This window comes from Artemia franciscana, chromosome 7, assembly GCF_032884065.1.
Source record: "Artemia franciscana chromosome 7, ASM3288406v1, whole genome shotgun sequence".
NCBI classification, from domain to species: domain Eukaryota; kingdom Metazoa; phylum Arthropoda; class Branchiopoda; order Anostraca; family Artemiidae; genus Artemia; species Artemia franciscana.
The window spans coordinates 47,198,316-47,212,434 of NC_088869.1; the positions used below are offsets into that span (position 1 = coordinate 47,198,316).

The following is a 14,119-nucleotide window of genomic DNA, read 5'->3' on the forward strand; positions in this document are numbered from 1 at the left end:
AGAAAGCCACTCTCGAAGAAGCGCTTCAGTTTTATGACAACAGTGAAGAGCCTCTACCTCTGACGATTATTTTAACAAAGATGATTCATATTCTCTCTGAAACTGACTGCGATAGTTTTGCCTACAGCTTTCGTCAAGCCAAGACCTTTCTAGTCAGTGAGTACGGCGAACAAGTAGTTGCGTCCGATTCAAATGGGAAAGAGACACTCGTAACACTTAGAGATATGGTTGACAGGAACGAGAATTTCATCAAGAGGTGAAAGTAGATAGTGAAAACGGAGAAAGGGATCCGCTGATCAAAGTTGTTAGAAGGATAATAAGAAGTGAAATCAAGTCCATTACGATAAGAAACGATTCCTACGAATTTTTTAGCGAATTACAGTCAGTAGAAAAGAGTTTGAACTTCGTTTGCCCATCTCTTTGTCTACTGCTTTCATTAATAGGAGATCGCCTCTTCTAATATCTTTGAATAGGCTATAATGGACAGGATATAATTGGGCAGGGTATAATGGAGGCATGCAGACGGCGGGGTTTAATATCTCCTGTGCAAATAGGGCTGGCTTCGCAGCTGCATCACCATTTTTCATACTGATTTTTAATTTACACACTGCACAACCTCAGCTTCTGCTTTTCGTACTCAGAATAAAAACAAATTGAAAAATGTTCAGAAGCAAATCAAACATTGTTTGAAGAGTCCAGAGAGAAAGCACATTTTTATAAGTATGAAGGAGACAACGTCGATCCTGATATTGCTATTATCGACTTTCAAGGAACGGGACTTACTGTAGTGTCTACACCTGAGTTGCCGGCAACGGAGCTTTCAGTACTGACAAAAGAAGTAAGTGAGGATGAGTTGAAGTCAATCGGCATCGTGCTATTCTACATTTACCTAAAACCTGCCACGTCGCAACCAAGGACTTTTGCTTGCTTGACATACAATAGTGACCCTCATGACAATGAATGGAAGGTTGAAACGCTCTGGTACACCTCTGGCTTTTCAGAAAATCTTACATGAACTGGTCGACCGTTATGTGGTCAATGCACTAAAAGCTACCTCATCAGGGAAAGTCAAATATTCGTTTTTTTGCCAAAGATTAACCACAACCCAAGCGATATCTCCTGTGTTTGTTCTAAACTTATGAATGCTAACAAGCACGGTAGTCGAGCTGGAAAAAACTCTAGTCTTTACTTTGACCAACCGTTTTACTTGAAGACAAAGTGTATCGTTGATGCAGAGCTTGCCACAAGTGCCTCAAGAAATGCAACCGTGGTCCTAGATGGATTTCACACCTGCATCAGTTTCCTAGGAGCCATTGGTTTTCTTATGGCTGACTCGGGGCTTTTGGAAATCATATGCTAAGTCTCTTGTTGTGTGCGGCTATGGTCTGTTGGAGATAGCCATTCATGCGAACCTTTTATCGTCAGAACTAAATTGCAGAGTTTTGATGGCAATGAGATACCACCAAAACCTCTTGAAAAGGCAAAACAGACTTATGAGTCCCCCCTTGAGGGAAATCCACCGAAACAGCGCAGGTGTCTTAAGCAGCAGAGCTTATCCATGGAATATTTCATAATGTAAAAGAACGATTATCCGAGTCCAGAACTACCCATGCTTCCAATAATAATCTTTACACGAAGTCTACTTGGCAGTTCGTACAGTCGATTTTTCAGTTGAAGAAAGAGACCCAGAGTGGTACAGAATGTTACAGGAATTCCTGCTCATCCGGAGAACTGACAACTGCTGGGTGACACTTTCTCCTGATTTGGTATTTGACCAAACGTTAACGAGAAGTATTAAAAAGAATGGTGGTCTGATGAGAGGTAGAGGCATGACTGAATTTCAGCAGACAAGTTGGACATCTACTATGCCTACTTTGGTTCTCGTTAACGAATGCAAGGACAATCTGACTGTCCTTGCAGATTTGACTCTTGAAAATAAGCAGAAGCCCTATCTTCGAGGAATGCTAGAGATATGGTGGACACAGAAAAGATAGCTTGATACGTTGAGCCCCAAGAACACTTCTGGTATGACTCACACGACTCACGGCTGTTAGGCAGGGTTAATGATGCCCGCGCTTCATCATCTGTAAATATAGACGATGCCAATTCTGTGGGAAAAAAGATTATGAAGACATTGAAGCGAAAGAAAATGACAAATATGTTTTCTGGGAGAAAGGAGAAAGCTGTAACTCTGGGTGAGAAGTCATCTGTGGTTATAGATAGCTAGATTAAAATTGTCGAACCGGCTCTAATCTTCCAACGTCTAGTCGCAGTGGCTAGCACCAGTGGCTCTGACTTGAACGAGTTTCTGTCGTTATAGCTCTGTACTTTTCCACCTGTACTTTTAGCCGTTGGTTGGCTAGTCAATAAACTACTGGAATTGCCGGATCCACATACTGTAAGGCTGCAGAATCACACGTAGATTATGTCAAAAGACATTTCGGCCAGGCAGTGGTAATTTTTTACTCTTACACTGATACAACAACGACGAAAAATTGCACGCAGCTGAAGAGAACCAATCTTATAAAAACCAATTTGTCGTGTTCAACGATTGAATTCTCTCTTAACATGAAGATCGTCAAAAGTTATAAAGAAATTTTGAGAAGTCCCAAAAATAAATAACGCTTCGTCGACCTACTAATTGAGAGGCTGGTAAACTCAGGATTTCAAGTTCTGCATGCTCGGGATGATGCCGGTGTCTTAGTTGTACAAATTGCTGTCAGTTGTGCTGAAACTTTGTCTACAGCTTTGATTTGGAATGATACTAACCTATTAATTCTTCTGCCCTACCACGCCCAGATTGATACATGTGATATTTTTATGCAGATAGACACGCATGAAAATAACCGAAGAGCGTATGACATATAAAGGATCAAGAACAAACTAGGAACCAAAGCAGCAGAAAATCTACTCGTTTGCCAAGCAATGTTGGCTGCAACACATCATCTAGACCTCACGGCGTAGGGAAACCAGCAGTGGTTTCCTTGTCACTTAAAGATGTTATTTTTAAGAATGCTGGCAAGATCTTCATGGCACCAGGATCCAGCCACCAGAGACCACCAAAGCTAGAGAGCAGGCTTTTCTCCGCATAATTATACAAAGGGAAAAGTAATGAGAAGACCCTGAAGGTTGTCCGGGTGTTGTTATTTACTATGCGGGTTGCAAGTTCAAATGATTTCGTTCAGGCAGAGCGGATTCCTCCAGATTTGGCTCCCGCGAAGTACCTCTTTTACAGGTGCTATTTGCGAATAATGAAGTTGTAAGACGCGTCCAAACTAAGGCCCAACGAGTGGGGTCTGTGCCTCTCTTTGTCACGGAATATGTATTTTCCCTAACCCATGGGGGTCAAACTAACCCATTGTCTGGGTAATGGATCTTAGGTTGACTCTCGAGGCGAGAGTGTCAAGACTGGGGGAAGAGAAAATCTGATGAAGATGGTGCAGCGCCTGTACACCAGCGGGTGCAAGCCTCTCAGGTGCAGCTGCCTTCGGGACAACTTACCCTGCAGTTTTGCTTGTAGTGAGTGTAAAGGGGAAACCAGCAGTGGTTTCCCTTGGACGATAACGAAGACGAGTAGGAAGAAGAATTAGCTTTAGGTTGTGCTTTAGAATCAAAATGTTTTTGTGATTAATTTACCTGTGTTCTAAACGTTCCTTTTTATAACTGACTGATCTGAAGTTTTGATTTCGATTAAAGAACTGGTTTTCAGGAATTTATACTTATCAACCCCTCATATTACAGGGCCCTCAGAGGTGGAAATCATGTAAATCGTAAAAAAAACTATTTTTGACCTCATATTTGGCCATAAATTACTTTATTTGATATAAAATTGTCCTTTAGTCGCAGTAATCTGTCAAATAATGATCTGCGTGCTTTACCCACCCTCCCCGCTTTCCATGAAGATGAAACTTGATACCCTGATACGGAAAACTGGATTTCTAACGCCGTATTCGAATTCGTCATGCTTGATTTTATTAAAAACAACTATTTAAACTCCAAGCATTAATAAACAAAAAACTCAATTTTCCCCTCTCATTTTCCCCCTTCAAGGGCAAATTTGGAATACTTTTGCGAGAGGGATTATTACAATAAATAACCAAGTCACCACTCAAAACGTGAATAGGGGCTGACAACCCCCATGCCTTCTCAAGACCAGAGCATAAGCTCCTATATACAAAAATTTCGAACTTTGATTTTTTTTTTTTGCCAGAAGCAAGATCACTGATCTTGAAGACACTAATACTAGAAGATTGGGAGACGGCTCATTTGATCAAAAATCAAAATTTCGAGTGCCCTTTTTAACTGACCAAAAACATTGAAGGGGAGCTGCCCCCATCCCATCCCCTTTTGTAACCAAAATTATTTGACCAAATTTTGAGATGGCCATGTTCTGACCATGGTCGAAAAATCTAATAACTGTGACTTTGAAGATGACTTGACCCCCTACAGCCCCCGAAGGAGGGCTGCAAGTTATGAACTTTGCCCATTGGTTACATATAGCATTGGCTATTGGGAAGTATAAAGATAATTTCCGGGGGGGATTTTCTCGTGGGGGTGCTTACATGGGAGGATCTTTCCATGGAGGAATCTTTTGGGGAAAGGAAATTCTCCACGGGAGTGGAGCCGGATTTACATCCATTAACAAACTATCAGAAATTAAATAAGAAAAACAAGTTTTTTAACTGAAAATAAGGAGCAACATTAAAACTTAAAACGAACATAATTTATAACGTATGTGTGGGGGTTGTCCCTCCTCAGTTCATCGCCCTTTAAGCTAAAGTGTTTTTGAATTTGTAAAAAGCTTATTATTCTGACTAAATGGTCCTTGTGGATTGGGAGTCATTCTTAAATAATTAGAACAAAAAGTCAGACTTTAACGTAAAAAGCGAGGTATTTAGGAGGGGACAAACTCCTTATATACGTAATAATTTCTGTGTGTTTTAAGTTTTAGTGTTGCTCCTTACTTTCAGCTGAAAAAACTTGTTTTTTTTAAATTTAATGCTTAGACAAGGATTCACTACTATGTGCCATTCTGGCCTCTGAAACTGGGAGGTAATAATACTAGCTTTTTCATAATTCCTAAGTGCTTGGATATGCCAAACTTTTCAGTCGGCATCGTTTTGGCCCTCCTTGGGCTAAAATTGTCATTTTACGCCAAAGATGGCAGGGAAAACTAGTGTCCTACTGCGTCGTCTCTTTTTTTTTACTTAAAAACTTACTAGATTCTATTATTTATGTCCGAGGAGCCCTCCCCAAATGCTCAAGGACCATCTGTTTGAATAAATCATCCCTTAGGATAAAAACAAACATATATAAAACAACAAAATAAACAAATAAAAATGCATCTTCTTATGGAAAATTAAATTAGAAAAACAAGACTTTCTCACAAGTTTGACTCTTCCTCACAACTCTACTTTTAAAACAATAAAACACTTTAGTGCAAAGAGCAAGGCGTCAAAGAGGGGACAACCCCTTTCATATACGGAATAATTTCAGTTCGTTTTAAGTTTTAATGTCGCTCCTTACTTTCAGTTGAAAAAACTTAAATTTTTAATTTAATTTCTGAAAATTTTTGAATTAATACATGTTTTGATTTTGGCTCACCGTACATGAATAATTAAAATGAAATTTGTATATTAGTTTTTTTTTTACTAAATGGCTTTCTCAGGGTTTTGATCGGACGATTGTGATAAGAAAAAAGGGTAGCGGTGGAGGCCTAGTTGCCCTCCAAATTTTTGGTTAATTAAAAAGGCAACTAGAACTTTTTATTTTTTACGAACGTTTTAATTTGTAATAAATACACGTAACTTACAAATTTACGTAACGTACTTCTATATTTGTATATTTTTATTAGGTAGATGAGAGGGTTCACTCCCTCGTCAATGCCTCACTCTTTACACTAAAGCTTGGATTTTGTCCCAATTCCTTAAGAATGACACCTTCAACACAAAGGCCATAAAATAAATAGTTGCAATTACTAAAATTACTGAATTAATAAATAGATTTCAACTTGCAGCCCCTCCCCCGGGGACTGTGGGGGATTAATGTCGTCCCTAAAGACATAGTTGTTAGGTTTTTCGACTATGCTCAACAAAATTGCTATCTCAAAATTTTGATCCGGTGACTTTGGGAAAAAATGAGCGTGGGAGGGGGCCTGGGTGCCCTACAATTTTTTTCATCCCTTAAAAAGGCATTAGAACTTTTAATATCCGTTAGAACGAGCCCTCTCGTGACATTCTAGGACCACTGGGTCGATACGATCATACCTGAAAAAAAAACGCATCCGTGATCTGTCTTCTGGTAAAAAGTACAAGATTCCTCATTTTTATAGATTGGAGTTTGAAACTTCTACAATAGGTTTGTCTGATACGCTGAATCTGATGGTGTGATTTTCGTTAAGATTCTATGACTTTTAGGGGTTTGTTTCCCCCTATTTTCTAGAATAAGGCAAATTTTCTCAGGCTCGTAACTTTTGAGAGTAAGACTACACGTGATGAAACTTATATATTTGAAAGCAACATTAAAATGCGATTCTTTTGATGTAACTATTGGTATCAAAATGCCGTTTTCTAGAGTTTCGGTTACTACTGAGCTGGGTCATTCCTTGCTACAATTCGTTACCACGAATTGTTTCAAATACGAAACCTCGTGTTTGTACAGATAGGAGCTTGAAATTACTCGTCATGGTTCTCTCATGCTCGAATGTACAATTACCATAAAAATCACTTATTTCCTAAATTATTCAGATTTTCCAGGCTAATATCTTTTGACAGGTAACTCCAAACTTAATGAATTTTACCCATTTGGTAATCCCCATGAATGTCAGTTCTTGCTCCTTTTTAGTCATATTCCTATTGTCACTTTATACTTCAATCCTACTTTTAATGGCCAAGGCCTGCTTTAATGGCCTGGTCTAAATGATTCAAACACTCAAGTCTCTGATGTTTTGGTTCAGATATCTTACATGGTCATGTACCAGTTTTCAGAATTTCGAAATCTGTGAGGTCTTCAGAATCAGTGCGACTCGTTCCGTCAAGCCCTTTTGTTTTACATCTTTTTCAGTGCCCACAATGGAACAAGGTCGTTAAACAATTGAAAATGGGCACATAACGTAAAAATTATATAAAACAATGGAAAATATCCAAATTTTTTTTAGAGTATTCCTTACGTAAATGCCGGCCATCCACACACCCATAGCCATTAAAAGTATCCTACGGCGAGTTACGAAACAGCTCACGTCACAGCTTCTATTATGAAAATCAATCACCCATCAAACGTCACAAAAGCTATGACATTTTCCGAAGTTTTGTCATTTCTTGACATGGAAAGGTATTCTGACCCCATAAAAGCCTTGCGCTCCCATGAAACTAGGTTTTCACTCGATGTTTTGAACTGTTTAAAATCTCCCCCATGTTTTCATAATATTTAACGTGAAAAATTCATTGCATAATTCAGTTGCTCTAATTTTGTTTGGTTATGTTCTATGACACAAGAAAAGGAAGCTTCATTACAAATCATCACAAAAATATCTTAGCAAGAGCTGAAGTAACCAAAAAAGTAATGCTGAAATTTGGATTAGAAGTAGAAAAATCTGTAAAAAGACGTATAGTGAAGAAATGAGCGAATGATATAAACTAATTACAGACTTTAATGAAAGACTCATTAAGCAATATAAACAAATAGAACTAAAATGCCAGTTATCAATTCTTGGCCAAAGGAAAATAGAGATTGCCCCTCCCAGACCTCAATATTCCCACCCTCCTCCGACTGCAGTTTGCCCCCCCCCCCAAGCTGAAATTTAGTTTCCTCGAAAATCTTGTCAAAATTAAGATAGCCCTGCATAATTGAAGCATTCACAGAAACGGGTCAATTTTCTTTAGGATATCTTTATCTTTAAGGTACTATATGGCTAGTTTTTCTGTTTTCACAGTCATTTTCACTTGATTTAGGATAATATCCTAAGGTATAATACATAAAGACAATAATATCTGTATGGCTAATTTTTCAGTTTTCACTGTCGTTCTTACCTGATTTGAGGGAATTGGCTCCAACTTTGCCCCTCCCCCCAGGATTTTAACGAAATTACGCCGCTGAGTTGGGCACATCCTGTCCGCATATCCCTGATAATTTTGGAATGAGCTCCACACACATTACTGTAGTAGAAAATAACAAGATAAAAATCAAATTGCACCAGCTACTGAAAAAACGACCCTATTTATGTGTATCGTGGAGTTTACTCGAGAAGTACAAATGGAACCACAGTAACAATATTACACAATGACACCGGTCAACGGTCGACCCTTTTTTGGGAACTTTTGAGCAGGATATTGAATAAAAATCGAAACACACTATTTCGATTTAGGTTACAAAAACGTAACAGCTAGGTTTCAATAACAGTTTAGAAATATTCAGTTGAAACTTTCAGTAAATGTTGAGGGGAATTTTGAACCAACCAAAAGGTACCATATCCATACAAATATTTCTACTACTAAGGTTAAAGACATCAAGGAGACATTTTCAGAAAATATTGAGGAGGATCTTAATTTATATTGAAATGCACTATGTTTATGCAAGATGTCAAAACGCTGTATCAGATCTGTTTCAAGATCAGCTTAGAGCATTAGGTTGAAAATTTCAGGACATGTTGAGGGTTATGTTGAACTAGTACAAAGTAATATATGCATACTACTATTACTACTACTACTGGCAGTACTACTACTACTACTACCACTCCTATTAATACTACTGTGGCTAAGGCCAACGGTATTAATGTGAAACTTTCAGAGACTGTTGAGGAAGAAGTTGAGCAAAATCAAAACACACTATGTTCATGCAGGTTCTCACAAGGGCGTATCAGCAATATCTCAGAAACGCATTTAAGTCATAAGCTGAAACTATCAAGGCATAAGCAGGGGGCTGTGAAGTAGACCAAAAAGGCACAATGTGAACACTATTACCGCTGCTACTGCAAGTACTACTACTACAATCCCTAATGCTACTCCCAGTTTTCCTACTGTTAGTTTTGCTACTATGACTACTAGCATTGCTAATGGTAAGGATATTACTAAAGCTTTCAGGTGCTGGAGGGCGGTGTTGAACAGAATAAAAAAAAATTATGTAGATGTTGTTTATCAAAAGGGTGTGTTAGAAATACAGCAACGCCTTAGGGTATTAAGCTGAAACTTCAAGGGATACCAGTATTAATACCACTTTTGCTATTATTTCTACTGCTACTGCTGCTGCTAATGATTTAAGATAAAGTGACTAAAGTGCATCTAGGATTTCAAAATAGACCAGGCTGTAAGGACTGGGGTAGGGTATAAAGTAAAAACTTTCAGGAAAAGTTTCTGCTTTCCTTGAAACTAAATCAAAAGGCTCTAAGTGAATGATGGTTGTCAATATGGCGTTTCAGCTTTATCTGAAGATGTATTGAGGGTGTTAAGTTGAAACATTCAGAGATACTACTAATTATACTTTTGTTTTTGCTATTGAAACAAATCAAAAAGGTGTAAGTTCATCCAGGTTGTCAAAATAGAATAAACATAATTGATTAGGACCAGAGTGGGGTATTAATTTCAATTTTTCAGGGAGAGTTGAAATGTGAAATTAAATTAAAATATATCGTGTATATACATATTTTCCAAAGGGCGTGCATTATTAAATAGTTACTGAAAAAGTTTGTCCAACATGTACAAAGTAAGCCAAAATCTGGATTCTTATAGATGAAAACAGAAAATTTTTCAATTTTCTTTTCTTAAACAATGAAAAAGACTATGTCAATTAAAAATGAACAAAAAATAACTTTCAAAAACTGTTTCTACGCTAAAAGTTTTCAAAGAAAAGTAAGGAGCTACATTAAATTAGAGATGAGCAGAAATAAAGTCAAATAATTTTTCAAGGGTAAAGTACCTGAAATCACCACCAATAAATAAATGAAGCTTAAAACGAACACAAATAATAACAAATAACCAAGTTAAACTCAAAACGAGCAAAAACTAAAAGGAGTAGGGCTGACAACCCCTCCCTCCATGCCTTCTAAAGAACAGAACATAAATTGTACTTAGTTTCTTAGGTGATTTATGGTAGTTTTACGCTTAGAAAATCATTTTACTTTATATTTCTGTTCATCTTTAGCTTAATTTAGCTCTTTACTTTTTCGCATAAAGTAGATCATAAATCACCTCTGGTTATGATTTCAGTCCCCCTCCCATTAAATGTTAACAAGACGGCCAAATGTGCAAACACTCAACCACTGTATTCCAGCGGTAAAAATCTTTATTTTTGGAGTAGGCAGCCCTTTCGAAATGATAAATATATCTTAGAAATAGATAAATCAATTTCAGGAATTCCAGGCACTGGAGATTCAAAGCAATAATAAATGTCTTCCAGTTTCCAAGAGCCTGTTCCTCTCTGAGACCTCAGCATTGCTTGAGGCAGTCGCTCTGTCCTTCAAAGAATCAGTGACGATTTCAGATTATACCTTTTAGTTCCGTTTATGCATTTTAACTATCGAAATCTTTGGTTGTGACTTCGGGTATATAATTGGATATACTGAAATTTCGATTTTTCAGATTTCTGAATCAAAGGTGAGCCAACGTTTAATACATTTTCGGACTAAGGAATATTTGTATCAGTAGGCCTGCCACTAAATTAGCCAAGGCGGTCAATAGTACAAAGTTATTCCAATAGGTTTTTCAATTAACCAATGATACAGCTAAGAAATAGACATACCTTTAGAATGAGAATTTCATACTGAATCCAAATATAGCATTCATTTGCGTTAGAAATTAACTTTAACCCTCGCCCCTAATATGCAAAAATATACCATATGTGGTGTATACGCACTCATTCTCCGCAAGTCATTCTTCTTCAAGTTGATTTAAGAGTTTGTCAAAATAATGGATAATTGGTTGTATAGATATAGTTCAGGGTATATATTTGCACATAAGGGGGTGGGGAGGTATAGTTAATTTCCAAAACAAATGGATGTTATGCTTGGATTCACCCTATTCAAGAGGAAATTCTGATTCTAGAGGTAGGCCTATGCCCATTTCTTAGTTATCTAAGTAGTGAGCTGATTCGGAAATTTACCATTATTACTCCCTTAAAATCTCGTGATTTGTGCTTTGATTTTTTTTTTCCTGGCTCCATCAAAAGTAAATTTGTGTGCACGTCCTTGCAGCTAATAGAAAATGCACGTAGCCAGGATTAAAGCCTACCGAAGTTTTTGGGTCCGCCTAAGAATGTTGAGTACGCTAACCCCCCCCCCCCTCCAAAAAGCCGGTGATTAATAATAAAATTTTCAGTAATCTGAATGCTCAAGGATACAACTCCCGAAGCTAGGGTGGTTGTGTATCACCATTCCTCCCAACCACTGACAAAGGCGGGGTAGTCTAGCCTATAGGCTTTTAGCAGTCCCACAGAAGGAAGCAAGCTAACAAAATAAAATTAGTACCACTAGATTTCTTATTTTACACTCTTTCCAAATTTCATATTTGCCTTTGTGGCAATCTCCCCCCCCCCCGATGGTCACAGATATAGCCCTGGGATATAAACAAAACTAGGCTAAAAGAAAACGCTACAGAGTTGAATTTCTACTTTATAATATGCAGCTAATAGGCCTAAGATGTTTTGAAAAAGCATAAAATAAGGATTCTGATGGTACCACTTTTATTTTATTAACATGTTTCCTTCTGTGGAGCGGGTAATATACACTGTTCCGTGTTACCCCGCGTAAATTCTTGCGAATTTGTCGGCCACACAATGTCAGGAGATAGTTTAGACTCATTGCACGGGCCGCTTTTTTTGACGGGGTATGTCTAGGGAAAATGAATTGGCATTATATATTAATCAAAGGGCCTGTAGTACTTGGGCTACGCCACTTCTCGTTATTGATTCTTATAATTTTGTACATATTAGACTAGCTATAAAAACATTAGCGTATGGGGTTTCTTTTGTCAAAATTTAGTAATATTCAATGAAAAGTCTGGTCAGAGAAAATAATTTCGTTTAATTTACAATTAAGTTCTATTTTTAACTAACACCTCAGGTTTTTATTTCTCAATGGGTGATTCTTAATTCGAGAGAAATTTGACATTGGTTAAAGTAGGGGTTGCGAACCCCGTGCCCATCTTGAAGATTTTTCCGTTCCACGAGACAAAATATAACGTCAAAAATGTTTGAAAATGATGTGTAAAAAAAGTCTTTTCTGCGTCCATATATTTAAAAAAACAGCTTTTGAAATTATGAGATAAAGATTACTTTAATTTTAAAACATATTAAAACACCAGTAGCCTACCAAAACAAGATTTTCGTAATTCTTGCGCCACAAAAGAAAATTTTCTTAATGAGAAATCTGGTACTAAAAGTTGTTTGCACTTCTGGTTCAACTTAGACATGCCAATCTTTTTTTCTTTTTTTTTCTAAATTTACGTTGAACAAACGCAAAACAAGCTCAAACACAACACAAGCTAAACTGCAATACTGATTACTATGTTCAGATACTGGAATTGAGACCAATTTGCTAAAGCTAAGCAAACCGCACTTGTAACACGACTATTTTTTTTTTCATTTATGCTTATTGAGATTTATTTTTCCTTTCCTGTGCTTTTTATTATATTATCTTTGTTAATGTGTAAGATTAAAAAGAAACTCGATAATGATAACTAATTATGTGTCAATTTTTCACTCCTAATAATTTTACATTAAAAAATAGTGGCTTCTGGCCTTGGGCACCGGCAATAGGGTGGGGGGTAGGAGCAAATTCTGGCCATTGGAAATTTTGACAATTCTCCCCGTGCAAAATCCTCCCAGCAGAAAATTCGTCCTCCCTCCCTACCCCAAAAATGCATGCATACTTCCCAATAGCAAATAAAACAATAGGTAAATTTCATAACTTAAGAACCTTTCCCAAGGGGGTGTAGGGGGTCATTTTATCTATAAAGACATAGTTATTGGGCCTTTCAATTATGCTGAAGAAAAAAGCTATCTCAAAATTTTGATCAGACGATTTTGAGAAAAAGGGGGCGTGGGAGGGAGCCTAGTTGCCCTCCAATTTTTTTGCTCACTTAAAAACGGCACTAGTACTCTTCATTTCTGTTATAATGAGCCCTCTTTCGAAGTTTTAGGTCCACTGGGTCGGTACGGTCACCTCTAGAAAAAACAAGAACAAAGAAACAAATAAACACGCATCTGATTATTCTGGCAATTAGATAAAAAAACAAGTTTTTTAAATGAAAGTAAGGAGCAACATTAAAACTTAAAACGAACAGAAATTACTCCGTATTTTCAGTAGAAAAAAACTTTTCATATTTATTTTTTCATTGTTTTTTCAAATAATGCTAGAAAATCCTGCGCCCCATTCATTGAAATTCTCTTCCCCCACGAGAAGTTCCTCCATGGAAATATCCTCCCACGTAACCCCCCCTCAACTCTCCCCCCTAAACCAAAAAAATCACCCTGAAAACGTCTGTACACTTCCCACTAACCATTACTATATGTAAACAGAGGTCAAAGTTTGTAACTTGCAGCCCCTCCCACGGGAACTGCAGGGGAGTAAGTCATCCCTAAAGACATAGTTATTTGGGTTTTCGACTATGCTGAATAAAATGGCTATCTCAGAATTTTGATCCGGTGACTTTTGGGAAAAATGAGCGTGGGAGGGGGCCTAGGTGCCCTCCAATTTTTTGGTCACTTAAAAAGGCACTAAAACTTTTAATATCCGTTAGAATGAGCCCTCTCGTGACATTGTAGGACCACTCAGTCGGTACGATCACTCCTGGGGAAGAAAAAAACAAAAAAAAAAAAAAAAACAACAACAAGTAAACACACATCCGTGATCCGTCTTCTGGCAAAAAATGCAAAATTCCAGAAACTTCTATAATAAAGTTCTCTTATACGCTGAATCTGATGGTGTGATTTTCGTTAATATTGTATGACTTTTATGGTGTGTTTCCCCCTATTTTCCAAAATGAGGCAAATTTTCTCAGGCTCGTAACTTTTGATGGGTAAGACTGATCTTGATAAAACTTATATATTTAACATCAGCATTAAAATGCGATTCTTTTGATGTAACTATTGGTATAAAACTTCCATTTTTTAGAGTTTCGGGTACTATTGA

General features: G+C 37.4%; 1 protein-coding gene across 1 annotated transcript in view; it reads left to right on the plus strand.

The window, feature by feature from the left end:
• Window positions 1-10,387: 10,387 nt before the first annotated feature.
• LOC136029706 (uncharacterized) overlaps window positions 10,388-14,119 on the plus strand; it is a gene marked incomplete in the record, with an annotated part of 113,871 nt that continues 110,139 nt past the window's right edge. The window contains 1 exon segment of the mRNA XM_065708209.1: window positions 10,388-10,586.